This window comes from Solanum lycopersicum, chromosome 2 (assembly GCF_036512215.1).
Source record: "Solanum lycopersicum chromosome 2, SLM_r2.1".
Lineage (NCBI taxonomy): Eukaryota > Viridiplantae > Streptophyta > Magnoliopsida > Solanales > Solanaceae > Solanum > Solanum lycopersicum.
Genome location: NC_090801.1, coordinates 41441659 through 41460818, shown reverse-complemented (window position 1 = coordinate 41460818; position 19160 = coordinate 41441659). Strand labels below are relative to the sequence as shown.

General features: G+C 33.5%; 1 pseudogene; it reads left to right on the top strand.

Moving 5' to 3' along the window:
- The first annotated feature begins 8650 nt into the window (after positions 1-8650).
- Positions 8651-19014, top strand: LOC112940976 (uncharacterized; annotated as a pseudogene).
- Positions 19015-19160: the final 146 nt, after the last annotated feature.

The following is a 19160-nucleotide window of genomic DNA, read 5'->3' as shown; positions in this document are numbered from 1 at the left end:
ATTGTTCATAAAAAATGTTTTCAAAATAGATGATATAATCTTTGATTTTCAAAATTTGAAATTAATATCCAATTACGTGCTGATTTTATGGTGATTAACGATCTGTTACCTTAAATTAAGTTGTTTTAGTAACAACATTAATTGTACCGTTTTTTCCCTATTTTTTTCTCAACAGTTTAAACTTACCATATATCATTTACCATGTATCACTAGAGTCTAAAGTATCAAAGAACAATAAATTTAAGGATTTTTTTTGTAAATACTAAATTTGTCGGGACAGAATGTAATTATTGAATTACACTATGAGATTCCTTAAATTTTTACTTTTTTTATTCCAACCTGTATATCAACGTGTACTGCTATGTATACCAGTGTACACTATTGTATACAACCCTTTTTCAAGCTTTTCGAGACTTACAAAAAAATATATTATTTTATCGATTTTTACTTGAATCTAAAGTTATTTTCAATCTTTGATTTTATCATTTTTAAAAATCAATCTTAATCAGCCAATAACCTACTAATTAGGAGAGAATGTAAAATACAGTGATATATAGGTAATTGCACATGATATTTTTTTCTATTTTTATTGATTACATTTTGACTTGGATTGATGAAAGAAATGAGGCAAACAAAGTGACTAATCCAATTTTAGCCAACCATATCATCTTTCGGAAAAAGGGATTGATACATACTTTAGAAATTATAGTTGAACCCCAAAAATGAGTTTCCTATATATCTCAGGCTATATGATAATTCAAGCCATTTATATTTCGATACGCTTAATTTGGTGCCTGATTTTGAAAGAATTCATAAGTCATCCTGTATCAAATTATGAGGAAACCAGGATGCCCGAGATTAAGATTTAAGAGAAAATATTGAAATACAACCGAGTTTCAACATTAATTGCGCCTACATACCTTGAATTAGGGAATCAGGCTGTTTCTAGTTCAACTCGATCGGTTGAAAAGGAAAACTCTTATGCTAAATGACCTTCGGTTCTGGAAAAGTGACAAATGAATCGAATATGAAAAGGAAGCTTTCTACCTCTAAGACATGAATGTAGCATGCTTCACACCCATAAATAAGAACTTGCACAAACATAATTTACAAAGCTCTTGGCGCGTTGTCACTCAGATTGAAAAACTGCTTCAGGTGGAGACCAAAATTTCTATATGCAAAACTGAAACCGAGAACCCTAAGAAAAAACCCACATGCCTTCTGAAAGGGATGTTGTTTGATTGCAGTTGAAGTTGTTCCTTAGCTCGTGTCCTAAGAGTTTGATACCTCTCTTTGGACTATGTCCCAGCTCACCGCTAAGAAAAAATTTCATATTGTGTTGTATCCTCTTTGATGTTGTCTGCACATGTGGTCTGTTTTGGAGAATTCATCATTTCGGTGCTCTCGACAAAGACTGAAATAAAACATTAGCATAAAAATGTAATTCAAATGGGGAGCTGGTGTCTTTTATCGTGTTGACACTTGATTTTCTCCTTAAACATTTGACTCAACTTCTTTGGGTTTGACGTAAAGCAAATAAGGCTCCTGACTCATATTTTAAATATAATCTTTAATGTACTCTTCGTGTTATGTCGAAGAAATAAAATATAGAATGATGTAATATGTTGATGGTTCTCTTAATGTCATTCTTGCAAATGAAAATAATTATGGTGATTCTTCATTGATAAGATGATTGTAGTCTATTGATAGGATAATGTTAATCCATTTATAGGATAATGTTGCTTCATGATAGGATGATGATGACACTCTATCTATAGGATGATGATGTTCATACTTCATTGATAAGATAATGATTCTCCATTGATATGACAACGATAATGACAGGGTGATGATATTTTTCCATCGATAGGATGATGATGATTCTTAATAGCCTAACCCATCGGTAGCCCCCTAAATTTGACATCATATTTCACTTAGACACTTTAAGTAGACGATGTTCATTTTAGACACTTAATATAGGGATCCATTATGTTATTTTGACACTTTTTGCTTACGTGGCGTAATGAGTGTGATACACTCATTGACTAGCATATGAAATGATTTTTTTAGTTAACTTCAATATATTTTTCTTTTTATTCTCCATTTTTAACTACCAACCATTTTGCATACATTGTGAATAGAGGTTTCAATAACTGATGAAGTGCATTTTTCTTAAACTAGCAAAATCTTTCATTCACTTCAAGCTATTCATTAGACCAAAAATGACCGTAAAACTTTTCAATGGTGCTCGAGTGAAATGCGGATCTTCTTGTAAGTAATAAGAGGAATTAGAGAAGACAACTCGAGGGGTGATTTTCTGCAAAAGGTATGTAGAAGACGGGTATTTGGTGTGTTTGTGTGTGTGTGTGTGTAGTGGGGGGGCATCAGTGAGGATAATTAGTGCTTTGGGGTAGGGTATTTGGAGAAGACAACTGTTTGGGGTGGGGGTTTCTTTTATTGATTTAAGTTTTATTTTATTTTGTAATTATTTGGTTAATATGTCATTAATTCATTAGTCAATTTGTATTTTTACTCTAAATTAATTATTTAAAAATCACTTCTGATACAAATGACAAATGTCGTCATTTAATTTGTTACTTTACAGGTCATTCTCGAGTGTAATACACACACAACTGTTATGAAAAAAATTGTCAAAATGACACAACAAGACCCTATATTAAGTGTCTGAAATGAGTATTGTCTACTTAAGGTGTCTAAGTGAAACATGATGACAAATTTAGGATGTTGCCGATGAATTAATGATGTTAATGCTCCATTGGTAGGATAATGATGATCCATTTATAGGATAATGATGATGAAGAATGATGATGCTACCATATCGATAGGATGATGCTACTCCATTGATATGATGATGCTGATCCATTGGTAGGATAATGTTGATGATCATTGGTAAGATAATGTTGATCCATTAATATGATAATGATGAGGAAGCTCCATCGATAGGATGTCGTAGATCCATTGGAAGTTTAATGATAATGATCCATTGGTAGGATGATGATAATGATCCATTGATAGGATAATGATATATCCATTGGTAGGATAATAATAATCTATTGGTAGGATAATGCTGATGAAGATGAAGATTCGTTGGTACAGTAATGTTGATGATCCATTGATAAAATATTGATGACGATCCATTGTTAGGATAACGTGGATGATCCATTAATAATGGCAATGATGATCCATTGGTAGGATGAAGATAATGAAGATCCACCGGTAGGATGATGCAGATAAAGATTCGTCGGTAGGATGATGTTTATCCATTGATAGGATGATGTGTATCTATACCGAGCGAAGATGATGCTTCACTAAGCAACATAGGTAATCTTATGGGTATCTTCTGAGTGGCAATATCATCTCAATCGACAATACAAATAAAAATGACCAAAAAATTAGTGGTATCATTTCATTCGATAATAAGATATAATTGACTCTCTGGGTAGTAACATTATCATGTCTGATAATATGGTGCAAATAACATCCTCCAGGTATCTTTAGTTAATGGAAAAATGTCTTTCATCTGGATTTTTCATTTGTTCCATCTCTGAACATAGTTGCACGTTCATTATGGACCTTGCCTTGTTAGGAATTTAATGAAATAATATTATTCATATCCTCAAATCTTTGATATACATAACATAAAATATTTCCTGCATCCACAGAAAAATTGTCAATTTTGGAGAGCTTTTTGCTCTTTCGACTTCTACCTATTCATTTAATGGAGGAATATGCTAATTTTGAAGTAAACTTATAGACCTGCATCCACAAAAATATTGTTAGTTTAAAAATGAACCGACATGTGTCGATCTCTTTGCTTGTCTTCTCCTTGTCTTGCTATCTCCGGTTGATTTTTCTGATCTCCCGCCTCTTGATAGATAAGACAAATTATTTTTATGCAAAATAATTGAAACATGAAGGAAAGTTCTAAAAGAAGATATATTTTCAAAAAATAATATTTGAAAAAGGTCACTTGCAAGTGTCATGTTACATCAAGCTTAATAAACGTCTTTGAGGTTAATGTGTCGAGGTCTATTGGATTACTTATTGAAAAGATTCTGAAGATTCTTGAAGTTTGGGTGATCTCTCTTAAAATGTATATGATTGTTGAAGTTGACTTCTGATCTCATAATGTACATGAGAATCATTTGAAGTCACTTCTAAACTTCTGATCATGTTGGAGGTACTCAAAGGTTTTCTAGACTTTCGATGAACCTTACTGAAATTTTTGAGGTCAACCTCAAAAAGTTTTTGTCCCAATTAACTGTCTTCATGTATTTTGAGCCATCGATGAACGAATCATGGAATTCTTTTAGATCTTCTCTAAAATTTTGTCCCATTTACAATTGTCAATGTAACTTCAGTCTTGACTTGTTGAAAAGATCATTTTCTTGAGATTTTTTGAGTGGGAGATATGAACAAGCCATTGTGGAGCCTACGTACCCCGTTGAGGAAGGAATTAGGTCAAACGTAGTTCCCATCTTGAGAATCTACAGAAACAAAAAAATTAACTAAGGAAAACGATCGAGGCCAACATAGGCCGCCTAAATATCTCATTCTTGAAATTTAGGTTTGAACGTAGTTTAAATACAAAAGAAAATAAATTAAGAGGGTTAAAGAGGGGTGACCGAGGTCGACATAAGTTGCATATATATCTCATTCTTGAGAATTCAGGTTAGGCTTAGTTCATTATAATTAAAATTCTTAACAAAGACGATTACAAGCAAATAATAAAGTCGATTTACAAGAAAAACTAGAAATTGAGTCTTCAAACATTGTATCTTTAGACAACATTTAAGTAGATTAATAACTTATGAGATCCAATCTCCAAGCAAACTGATGAGTTCTCTTTCCTCTTTTTTGTCATATTGACACTAATTTTGATTTCTTTGATACGTTCATCATTTTTCTTATTCACTATTCTAATCTTTTCTGAATGCGACTTATCGTGACATTCGAACTACCTGAACTCCTTAACTAGGTGTTTCGATACCATGATCTTCTCATTGTAGTCCTCAAGTTCGCCTGCATCTACCCCATTTTGTTCATTCAGCTTGTGACATGACATGACATTGAAAGTTTTGATAATTTTTTCACTGAAATCGTAGACAGATACTGTTAGATAGCAAATATAAAGAAAGTAAAACAAATTTTCGCAATAAAGGAGGTTTTCATTTGAAATAAGATAATAAGAACGTTGGCCCTTTTTCGCCTCTTTTTTTTTCTCAAATATTAGGAGGGAGATTAATATATAGTGTGGTAATAAATAAAAAAAATTATGGGCCTCGAGCCTCATTCGGAACACTACCAATTTTAGAAATAATATAGAAAATTTTTTATGTCTACCAAGACGAGCGAGAAACCAAGAGCGAAGTGGATGTCCAATTTGGAATATGCTCTTTTGACTCGCTGCCTAGTATGCATGACTGGTGTCTCAATCGTCACTTCAAGCACAATTTTACCTTCTTTGGACCAATTTTAAATTTCAACCCCTATACCATTTTGCATTATAAAAGACTGATCTAAGTGAAGCAATTATTTGGAAAAACTTGATCGATCTTTTGCTTGTTCTGGCCCTCTTTTAGCCTTAAAGTAAAAGCTTTTTGAGGTGACATTATCACAAATTTAGATTTTTCTCTTTTGGTTGGCGAGACTACATAATTTTTAAACTTTTCAAGGTGGCTGAGATTATAACTTTCTCCACATTCAAATCTTCTTTGAGTTCAACCATATTAATAGTCAACCCTCCATGATTCGACATGGGGTTGCTATTGACATTAGAGAGGCAGTCTGGAGAGTGACGACCTTTTGATCTATCAAGTCTTGAATTTTATGCTTCAAGTTGATACAATACTTAGTAATATGCCCAACACCTCCTGAATGGTAAGCAAAGTAAAGATTGAGTCTATAAAGCTTAGAGTTGACATTGATACTTTGGATCAATTGTCTATATCAGGCCAGCTGATTTCAATCTCTCAAAAAGTGTGTTCGGCTCTCAATCAAAGAAGTTTACACTCTAGCAGGTTTCTTCTCAAGATATGGGTGAGGAGGATTGTACTTATTTTCTGAATGTGAAGTTACTTGACAATAGTTTTAAGGATTTAGTGAGTTCGTGCTTGCTTTTGAAAATTGGCGTATTATGGAGCTCGGTAGCTAGGAAGGGTACTTTGGTAGTATAGGAGTGGAGTTTGCTAACTTGATTGGATATTTGAACAGTTAACTGATGGGGTTTGGTAATATGGATGGGTATTTTGGTAATTAGAAGGTGGAGTTTGATAAATATTAGATGGAATTTGGTAACTCGGTGGTGGAGTTCCGTAATTGGGAAGTGGAATTTGGTAACTTGGTTCGATATAGCAAGCTGGATATGAATTTTTTGGGGCTCGAGGATAGCCTTTGTAAGGTGAAGATTTTCTGAAGTGTCCTTGTCCATCATATGCGTAGGAAACGGAAGACACATCATTTCTCTTCTTTTTCAACAATCTCGAAGATTTGGTTGGAGCGGCAACGAGAGAAATCTTTTCGGTTTTAAGCCCATTTTCGATAGCCTCACCTACCTCTACTATCTCTGCAAATTTTGCTCTAATGAGTAATATTATCCTATCATAATACTCTGGTTCTTGATTGCATATGAAAACTTCAACGATCTCCTTCTCAGACATAGGAGGTCGAACTCGAGCAACCTCTTTTCTCCACCTATACGCATATTCACGATAACTTTCAGTGGATTTATTCTTGATTCTCTCCAAAAAAATAGCGACCAAGAACAATCTTCACATTGTAGGCTAACCGTTCAATAAAATCTTTAGCTAGTGCATTCTTGCTATACTACTGCTTTATCTCATAGGAGGTAAACTATTTCAACGCTTCTGCATTCAAACTTCGGCTAAAAAGTCTCACTAATATAGATTCATTCCTTCCAACACCTACAAGATGGTCACAGTAGGCCCTTAGGTGCGCCAATGGATTCCCTGTTTCTACGAAAGTGTCAAATTTTGTCACTTTAAAGCCTTTTGGGAGGTCTAAATTCCAATGTATTCGCAAACTCTCGTAAATCAACCCATCAACTTCAGGAACATAGTGCAAGTTCTTCATTGCTTTCCTGATCTGTTCTTTCATATTCAACTTGGTTGTCTCTATTTTTGACCTCCACTCTCTTCCTTTCTCCTTATAATGATCAAGCTCGGAACTATTGGCATAAGGTTCATTTGGAATTAGAATTTGAAAAGTTGCATTTTGAGTCAATGGCGGAGCAATGGACGGATTCTAGGCATTTTTAGTGGCTTGGTAATTCTGTGGGGAAGTCCGAAGGTTGGTATGCTGATTTTTGTGGTAATAAAAGGTTTGCGAATTGTTAAAACTTTCATTTTTAGGGGAAGGGCAATCTTGCGGATTGGCAGTTTGATGGGGGGGAAAGTTTGGGGATTGTTATCTTGAGTAGGAGGTGGCACTTGGTAAGAGACGGAGGTATGATGGGGATTTTGGGCGGTTAGGTTAATAATTGAAGAATTTTGAGATAGGTTAGAGGGTGGGTTTTGAACCAGTTCTGCGCTTGAAGGAGGAAAGTGGAGTGGATGTCCTCCATCTCTTGAGGGTTGAAATCGAAAATTAGATTAGACAAATCTCGCATTCTTCGCATTTGACCCTCATATCGACAAATTGTTTCATTAACTACATAACTAATTCATTTTGATCAGTGGCGGCGAGCTGAGCCATGACAACTTCAGCCAGTCCAATCTCGTAATTGTTTTCACCCATTACTGTCTTTTCTTTTTGCAAACTTTGATTGGAGAAGGAATCTTTGGGGGCCTTAGATCGTGTGAAATAAGTATGACCATCTAGTCTCATCAACACAGATCAATTTTACGTATCTGACAAAGAAAAAATAACTTTAAGATAAACATGTTAGTATATGTAGATAATAAATAATACAAGATATCACACATATGACCACAAACATATAAAAGTTGCTTCACTCTAAGATAAACTAGCCCACATGTTTAGAAAAATGACTAAACAAACAGGAATTTGTCTATTTGATTTTGATCTTAGTAAATCAAAACCATCAACTTGAGTCAAGACAAGTCGATTGTATGTTTCATTGTCATATCTCCGATAGATATGAAACTCTATTCTTCTTGTAAGAGTTGGAAAAGATAAAATTTCTCAAAATGGGGACCGAGCCTTGAAAGGTTGTCTACGTTTCTCACGAGGGAGAATTCAGGTCCTACATATTTCGACTCACTTGAATCTTGTTTGATGTGAGATGGTGAATATCTTTTGATATGAGAAAATAAGATTAAAAAATGAAGTTTGAATTTCGTTGAGAAACTAAAGACTCAAAGAGTATTTGGACGCACTTTTGATAGTGATTTGATATTTGTACTGATGGATTTTTAAACGATTTGAAAATGAGTGAGCTAGAATATCTCCAAATAAAGCAACATATTCACATTAGCAGTTATATCACATAAGCATTTATTACACGATCTAAACAGATATGTGACTCTTTTGTGTCATTGGTAGGCTATTTAAATAATGTATAACGTCATTTCAAACATTTCACTGCCCCAAAAACTCAAATTTATACAAGTTTTACGAATAAACTGAATGAGGATACATAATAGGGGGAATGGGGTACAACATATTCAGTATTGCGCAGGGGAACAATTTTAAACTATGCTTCCACCATTCCACGAAAGGTCCTTCTTGTTTTTTATTTTGTTGTCATCTCCGGGTATCAACGTATTTGGATGGACTAGTAGCTTGTGAATCTCGTTCTTCAACTAGTATAAACTATAATCTAATCCTTACTCTATCGGATAATTATTTTTCAAATAACGTATACATCATTCAAATTAGAACACATAAATATAAACATCCGTTTAGCCGTGAGCCATTTTGGACTCAAGATGATCTTTCTAATGGGACCAACACGTCTTGGATGTTGGATCAACTTAGTTCAAAATGTTCTAAATTCAGAATTTAGTTTAGCTCTACCCTAGTTGACTAAGAGTCACTTTTGAAAGACCGGAAATCAAAGTGGATAACTTAGGCTGAAATTCACGACAACCATTGGACGCATGACGAACCAATAAAATATTGATCATTCCGGATAAATGATTGAGTATAAAAAAGTCCGACTGTGATTTCACAAACCTTCCTTTAATATACTATACATACATATTGAAAGATGCTATGAAATGCGATGACAATTGTAAAATTTAAACACATTAATCACACATAAATAATGCAATTATAGTAATTAGTCAAATAATAAAATCTTTTGGTTAGAACTTAATTAAGTGACAAGTATACTTCGAAAAAATAAATAAAAGAAAAATGACTAGTTTCTGAAAAATCGATTAAACCTATTATTGAAGAGAAATCGAATTTCCAAAATAACAGAGTCGCCACTTAAGTTTTTTGAATAAAAATTAAGAAAAAACTTAAGGTTTTCAAAATATTTAAACAAATATAAATCAATTTGATAATATAAGGGTTCGAAGTTCAATATACATTCTGAGAAGGTGTTAGGCTCTCAGAATGCCCGCTAACCCACGGTTGATCGGCAATGTGACTAAAATGACTTTTCAAATTTTAAACAAAGTAAAGAAAATTCATTTTTATTTATTTAATTATTTTATTATTACTTCATTTTGGGGAAAGGAATAGTTCAAGTGTCGATAAAAATAGGGCTAAGTAATAGATACATATGAAAATAAATATTTCAATTTTTTTAATATAAAAAGAGAAGTGACTATCTATGTGAAATTAATTAAATCAAACCAAAATAAAATAAAATATATAGTCAATACAATAACATATAAAGTGAAAGAAGAGATCAAATTTTGGACAAATTCCCAAATTTTGAACATGTTCTAAGTTTAAAGGAAATTACTAAACTACATAACTTTACTTTATCTATTCCCAATATTTTCCTACTCTCTTATTAAAATTCAAAAATCCATTTTTACACACCCAATGATACTTACTTGAATTTTTGCGTTGGAACTCAAACTACACCTTTCCGATTCTCCAAACTTCCGCCCAAATTTTTTTCCCCTAAAATTTTCGGTTAACAATTAAAAGAAAATTTGGATTTCAAAAGAACTTTATCCCTATTCATCCAGATTAGGTCCAAAATAGGTTTATCATCTTCTCATTATGATTTCTTCCTTTTTTTGTGTATCTACTGTTTTTTCTTTCTAACAAATTTGTAAATTTTTTTCCAGAATCAAAATCTACGAAGAATTGAGTTCTTAATCGTCGCATGACCCTATAGTCATGAAAAATTGAAGTTCTTTCAAGAGAACTTTTGCAAAGAACAAACATGCATCAACTTTGGAAAATCCGAAAACCCCAAAGAAAAGGGGTAGAAAGGTGGCACCTCCGACTATTCGACCAACACTATCAACGGTATGTACATTTGTATCCTATCCATCCGGATTGTCGTATCTTTTTATTTAGTTTGATGATTCCTTTTTTTCATTTATGTATCGTTTAACCAACACTGACAACAATATGCACATTTGTATCCCTATCCATCCTGATTTTCGTATCTTTTTCTTTAGTTTGATGATTCATTTTTTTATTCAAGTATCGTTATTTGAACATTTAATTGCACTCATGGAACACTGATTTTTGTGATACTTTTATGATTTTGCACATAAATATTAAGGTATAATAGATTTTTTTTAAGTATTAAGTTTGTTGTTTTGTTGTTATTTAGTATAAAATTTCACGAATATTAATGTATCTAATATTATTGTTTAAGTATCATATTGGCATGCAGGTGTTATTTAATATCAATTTTCATGAACATTAATGTATTGATAAGTGAACAGAACTCAGAAAGTATTAACTATTTTGACTTCACGTAAGGAACGTTGATTTTTGTGATACTTTTATGTGTTGCACATGAATTTTAATCTATCTTAAATACCTTTTTAAGTATCAGTTTGATTTGTTTATATAACGACTAATTAAATTTGTGTATTTCTGTACCTTTTATGTGTTGCACATGCTAATTAATGTATCTAATATAGATGTTTAAGTTTTTTTTGTTATTTAGTATCAAATTGGATAAACATTAATGTATCTAATAGTATTGTTTAAGTATCATACTGGCATGTAGGTTTTATTTAGTATCACTATTCATCAATATTAATGTATCTAAAAGTGAACAACTAAAGCAAAACATTATTATATGTCGGTAATAGTATATAAATTGTTTATATCTGTTAGAGATTGATAAAAATTATTTATTTAATTGCATAATATGATTTATGTAACTAAACAAATTCCAAAGAACGCTCTAAAGTTTGGTCCAACCTACAACACCAATTATACTAAACATTTAGTATCGTCAATAAAGGATCAAGGTATAAAATTATTCAAAGAGACCATACTTGCCCCATACCTAAATATCCCCATATGCAACTACCAAGATTAGATTACAAAATGTTTATATTTGTTAGAAATTGAGCAAAGAAATTTAGATAATGAAATTCACATTAGTCATGCCAAAGGAAATGTGTTGAATTGTAGTATCCGTGAGTTTGCTGTTATTATTGGTTTGAAACGTAAATGTAATGTCAAGAATTTTACTTATCCAGTTTCAAAAAATCAGTAGGTTATTGCAAACATATTTTCCTGATACCACCTATAATGTAAATAAACACTGGTAGACCATTTTATGCTAGGTAGGCCTATGCAAAAATCGGATCAAACCATTAACCCGAGCCGATTTTCGATTTATTGGGCTAACGGGTTGGGATATTGGGTAATTGGTTCAGAGTTCGGTTTATTATTTTTTTTATTGGTTTAATTGTTCGAGGGTCGGGTTGGGAAGAAAAAATCTCGGGTACCCGATAGCCCGATAAGACCCGCTACTTTTTTTCCTTTAATTTCTAATTTCTCAATTAGGGATTTAGGTTTGAAAACTCTTTGTCTTCATCTAAACTTCTCAACTCCTCTCCTTTCTCCAAATTTTAAACTCTAAAGTTTCTCCAACTTAAAAAATCAGGTGAGATGACGACTAACCAACGAGTTACGATTTGAATCCAGACACTCAGGTGTCCGGCAAGGCGACGATTTCTCTCTAGTCACTAAGGCGAGGACGAAACTCGCAAGGTAACGACTAACGATGACACCTCAGTCCTCAAGCCTGCAATATTTTTATTTATTCCATTTATCATCATGATTCATGTGTGTCTATTTTCATGATTCAAAGTTTCAAACGAAGGAACAAAATATTGGTTTGTAAGTCGACTGTTAAACTTCAATTACTCTGAAAAATTGTTATGCACAACATCACCTTCAAGTTGAAGAGGGAAAATACCCAAAATTCGAGTACTAATAAAGTATATCTTGATATTTTTCTCCGCAATTTTTTGCTCAAGCCCCTCGTGTAGTTTTAGCGTGCTCAACGGAAGATGGGGCTAAAGGTTATTGAAGAAGATTCATAGCCTCATGTACCATCTATTTCTCCCTTGATTATAGTAACAAATAGTATTATTATGTTTTTGGATGGATAATATAATGAGCATGTTCTGTTTGTTTCTTTGATGAAAATGGCATTGTAATGTACTTGTTAATTAATTAGTTGTGAATATTGTCTTTATTTTTTAGAAAATATCAAGTGTATGAAATGCCCTTACAATTATATTATGCAAATGAAATTCAAATATGATGCCACCAATTTAATGCAAAGTAAAAATTATTGTTTTTTGTAAGAGAAAAGTTTTTGCCTGAGGCATCGTTGTTACGAGTCTCATTCTTCTCACGACTTCGGCACAGAACTACTCGACAGTCGGCTCTCCAGTCTCAGGTTCTGAGTCGCTCACTGCTCAAGTTCTCATGCCTCACAAGTAAGTCTCCAGTTGCCAGGCCTTAAAGGTGTTGTTGTTGTGCTGTGTCGAGTGTTTTCTAGTAGAAAGTTTGTGTTGTGTTGAGAGTTGGGTGCGCATAAATGCATATTGATAAGCCTTAGTGTGAACTCTAAGGAACTGTGAGTGTGAGAATTCATTATGTGATCTTTTAGATACTTGTCTCATGTAAAAAAAAAAAGTTGTGATGAATCATATACTATCTGTTAGTATTATAGTTGGTGTCACGACCCAAATCGGAGCCGCGACTGGCACCCACACTTACCCTCCTATGTGAGCGAACCAACCAATCTAAATCTTAACATTTCAAGGTAATATCAACATAAAGTAATGCGGAAGACTTAAATTAATTAATAAGATCAATAACTATTATTATTCCCAAAATCTGGAAGTCATCATCACAAGAACATCTATAATCAAATTACTAAACTAAGAGTATTCTAAGAAGCTAAAAATACATAAGAAGCTAGTTCATGCCGGAAGTTCAAGGCATCAAGACTTGGAGAAGAAGATCCAGTCCAAGCTAGAAGCATTAGCTCACCCTGAATTTCTGATGTAGTAAGACTGGCTTGAGTTACTGTTGAGTCGAAGATGACGGCACGTTTGCTGCACTCCACAGATAAACAAGAAGAAAACAATAAAAGTAGGGGTCAGTACAAAACACGGGTACTGAGTAGATATCATCGGCCAACTCAAAATAGAAAACAGTATGTATTAAGCAATATCATAAAATCAACTAATATCCTTAGCATGCAGCATTTACAGTTACCATAACCCTTGGTTACAACACCAAGCACATCAATGAGGACACACACCTCCTCATCATACTCATTTGGGAATTTAATTCATTAGATTAGATATATTAACATATTTCAAGATTCATTATCTTTATTCCCCTCGTGTCGGTACGTGACACTCCGCTCCTCAATATACTATCCTGGTGTCGGAACGTGACACTCCGATCCTCATTCTATCCTGGTACCGGAACGTGGCACCCGATCCATATTCTATCCTGGTGTCGGAACGTGACACTCCGATCCTCATATACTATCCTGGTACCGGAACGTGGCACCCGATCCATATTCTATCCTGGTGTCGGAACGTGACACCCGATCCATATTCTATCCTGGTACCAGAACGTGGCACCCGATCCATATTCTATCCTGGTACCGGAACGTGGCACCCGATCCCTTAATCTCACTACTTTCATTCATCAAGCCTTCTTTCATACCAAGGCATCATCATTATCAAAGTAGATTAGGGTTTCTTTTCAAGATTTGGGATTCAATAGCTTCATCATGCTTATTTATTCAGAATTACATAATCACATTATTCATGCAAGCATACAATTAAGCATATAGAAGGGTTTACAATACTACTAACACATATCATTCACTATTAAGAGTTTACTACGAATAGCATGAAAACCATAACCTACCTCCACCGAAGAATTGAATCAAGCAAGAATTTTCCCAAAGCTTTGTTTCTCCCTTCTTGTTCGATTCTCTCTCTCTCTCTTGTTCTTTCTATTTTCTTTATTCAAACCCTCTTTCTTTTACCCTAATTAGTATATAATTAAGAATAAAAGATGGCAATAATACCCCACTAGTTAACTTAGGGTTACCTCTTTTAACCCCTCAAGAATTTTAGTTATTAATATAACCCCACGAAATCTATAATTAAGGAAAGAATAGTCCAAAAACGTCCCTTAAAACTTCACCAGAAATCCGACTCTGCCTGGAATTGCGCAACCTGTGATGGGCCATCGTGCCTGCGACGGTCCGTCCTGCAGGTCGTCGCAAGGGTCAAAGGGTAAATTTCCATTGAACAATTCATGACGGTCCGTCACGCCTGTGACGGTCCGTCCTGCCGTTCCGTCACGAAGTTCAGAGAGTCAATTTTCAGTACCCAATTTCAGATTTTCTAAGTGTTTTGAAACGAGACCCTGCGACGGTCCGTCGTGTCCATGACGGATCGTCGTTTGGTCCGTCGCCTCAGCCTGTTTTTCCAGAATTGAAGTTTGTTGCTCAAAATGACTAAACAGGTCGTTACAGTTGGTGGCTTTGTGATGAATCATTTTCTTCCTTCATTTTCCCCATCATGTACTTTTTGTGCCTTGTGGATTTGTGCTATATAGTATACATGCTTTTCCCTTCAACACTGTTAGCAAGTAAAAGAAAAAAATGGAAGGTAGGGATTGCAGGAATTTTTGACAGAAATAGATCGAGCATTGTTTGCCTGTTTGGTAATGGCCTTGATCAGTTCTTCATGTGATATTTATTTAAAAAAAGATATCGTGATATGTTAATGGTAACGTGATAACCGAATCGATAAGGGTCGATAACCGATTAATCGATAAACAATTAATCGATAACTTAATGGTTCTTTAATCGTTTAGATAGTCTACAAATTGATAACCGATAAGCAAAATCGATAATTTTCAAAATCGAACCAAACTGAACAATATGCAGCACTAATGCTAGGTGATAGGGATAACAACAAGGATGCCCTTCAGACGGATATCTTATTTTTTATTCATACATTTGTGTATTCCCAACTTGGTGAAGCACCAATTCCTATTGAAGACTTCTTCATGGTGGAAGATGGTAGTTATGAATAACACCCTTGGGGACAAGTTGCTTTTGAAAAGTTAATGAAATCTTATAGAAAAAAGTACAAACCACCAAAAAAATGTATCATTTGAATGGATTCCCATACGCACTTAATGTCTGGAATTATCAACATGCATCTATGATAATAACGATATTGTTGTCAAAGAAGGAAAAGGTATATCGAGGATGTGCAACTGGCAAGTTATAGGTTTAAAATCCAAATTTGAGATATTTATGGAAACCACTTTTACTGAGGTAATTACTATAATACAACATTTTTACTTCATTTGTTTGAGTATGCGATACATTATTGATTTGGTTATTCTCATTAATTCATTTTTCATTTGTTTAGATTGACTGTTCTAACATTCATCCAACTCCCAAGGAAATAGCATCACTTGATTTACCAGATCACAATTATGTACTTCCAACTCAAACAGATTCAACAATTCCAGATGGTGAGTATGTGCATTCGGGGGAGGTTCCTGGTTTTGAAGACTTCTCAATAAAACCTCCAGAGAATCTATTAAGGAGATTATCACGAGATTCTATTGCAGGAACTACCCCACCACCTCGAAAGCGAGTAAAGGTTGTACATCCACATAAGTACAATTTGTCAAGACTCTCACAACCACAGAAGCAACCAGATTAGTCATTTCAAACTCTAGAGTCATATCCAAAAAAATGATAATGTAACTGGCGTTGGTGTTTCTTCCACTACATTCACTGGAAAAACAAATTTGGGTAGTGCAGAAATTGAAGATTTGAAGACGTTCATGAAGTCTTATATAAGTAAACAATTCATTCAAACATTTATATGTTCATTGTTAATTTTTTATATGTTTAATTTGATTATAGGTTGAGAAAAAATTTGGAGCTCTTGAGGCCCTAATAGAGATAAATCATTCTGAATTGTTGAAAGTTGTTGGTGCGAGAGATAACAAATCTAAGAAGGTCCTATTTTGATATATTGAAATGTTTATGATTTTTATGTGATATTGACTATTTTCAAAATACAAAGAATGTAGGAGGAGTTTCATCGCCACACGTGATGGATGATTCTGTGGAGAAACACAACGTTGGTCCACAATTCAATTCTGCTAACTTTTATCAACAAACCATTTCACCCATGCGAATGGATTTTGCAACTGTTGATGATGTTGATGAACCTGCTGTGGAGGTTGAGAAACAAAAGGGTTCTGCTGAAGATATCACAAAGGTACGTAAATATATGTTAAAAAATTTAATAATGTATCTTTTTGGATGGTTGATACTTTAATCTATGAATTTACTTTCGCCTTTTGTGTTTCACTGACTGCATTTTCTACATTAAAACTATATATGATACTTCTAATCTTGACTGTTTTATATACTTTAATTTATGAAATAGATTATGATATTTTAAGTATCACTGGTTGCACGGTATCTATTAATATACTAATAAATACTTCAATTTTTCTACAAATAATGAAGGATGATACATTCAGTAAGGAACATGCAATGGAAATGTCCACTGTGCTTCTATCTACAACACACCAAAACAATCCTTCGGTGAATGTGAATATTCCTGATATTAAGGTAGTAAGTATTAAGTTTTTAATTTGTTATACATTATTAATTTTAGTAAAAATTTATTTAGCATCTGAAATTCTCTATATTAGGATCATGGTGCCGATAAAATTCAAAAAGAAGTCAAAAAATATCCCTCTAATTCAGTAGTTTTTGAGACATTGGTAGGGTTATAAATTATTTACTGCATTTTGACAGCATTTGCCTCCATTTAATTCCAAATAAATTAAGTTTTGATGTTGCATAAGTTATTTATATAAATTGTAATATTTTTGTTATTTATTTGACATCACACGATTTCCATCTCATCCAAAATCGAAGCAGTGATAGATGCACTTGCACATGTACTTTCAAACCAGAAAATTAATGTCAACCCGTTAAGTGCAGTCATTCCGCTCCAACTTACCTGGAGTGATGATTTTTTATTGGACAGTCAGCTACCCACCTAGCTGGTTGTCAATGATATTGATACTAAAACTCCGGCTCAACGTAACAAGATACCTTCTAAGGTATTGCAGTCTCCCTATGTGAATTCTTTTGGATCAACTGATAAGGGAAAGGACAAAATAGATGATCATATACGTACATACACTCCATTTGATGATTATCGCATCACATCTCAACTATCGTCAGGTTTAATGCAAAAGTTCTTAGAGTGGATTCAAAAGGGACTCCTCAAAACAAATGCGAATAAGTAAATTTTTATTATTAAAGTATCTTTATAAAATAAGTTTTTTATTAAAATACTTTCATTTTGACTTTAATAATTCTTATAGAAAACCTGATGAGGATAAATATAGAGGCAAATATGCTAAGTTTGGTTTTGACTGTATGAATTTTGTTGTCGCATTTCCTGTTGACAAGAATTGATTTTATACCATGTCACGTCCAATGAGATGTTGGACTGATCAGGTAGATTATGCATTCAAATTATGTATATGATACGATTTTAAAATCTGTCATATAATATAAACATAAACTTACAAATTGATTCTTACTTTTCTTCAATCTAGTGGCTTTATTTCAAAGTGTGAAAATTATATATTATGTTGTTTTTTTATCTTTTTAACATCACATAGATGTAATATTTTACTATCTATGCAAGAAGTCAAAATCAAGAGGCTTGGATCAATACAGATACACTACGGTCAATTGCTTGTTTAAGTCATATATCAACATTGTATACAAGAGGTATTATTGTGGTCACACAACAACATATTGCAGTGGTCTTGCTATATCTGGTTATAAAAGGTCTATAAAAGACATCATAGATGGATTTTCGATACCTGCTGCTTTACCATGGCATCTAGTTGATGAGGTTTATATTCCTGTTAATTGTGGCAAAGATTTTCATTGGGTGTTGAATGTGGTTGTTATAAAGAAAAGGTTAATACGAGTATATGACTCATCTATGGGATCAAGGAAAAGAGTGCATCCCGAAGAGATAACTCAGTTGTCTGTAATGCTTCCAAACTACTTACATGATGGTGGTTTCTTTGATAAGACGGAGAGAATTAATTGGTTATCATTAGAGGCGTACAAAGACAAGGAAACTGGTGTACTGTGGGGTCCACAATAGTCCTTTGCGGTGGAATATGCTCAAGACATTATGCAACAACAAAGTGATGGCTTGTTAGTATTGTAAATCAATTTATTTACTTACATTCACTTTTTTTAATGTATCTTCAGTTTTTGCAGTGATTGTGGAATGTATGTATGCTTATGCATAATACCTGAGTGACGAAATCAAAATTCCATTTGTTAGTTTTCAGAGTGACTATCTTCAGAACAAATATAATACACTTTTATGGAAGTATGGTATGGACAAAGTCAAGGCTAGATATGTTAGCGATACCGATGATCCTACAAGGCAAAAGTGTGGCTACATTACACAGGCAGAAGGTGGATTGGTTTACATAGAATAGTTAGGTTTCTATTATGTTGTAGTTACGTTAGTTAGTATTTTGTATTATAACTTCTCCTTCCAGCACAATCTTACTAAGTAGTTATTAATTTGAAGAATTATTTTTGTTAAACAATTTATTTAAATTTTAATTTTTGTCTCCAAATA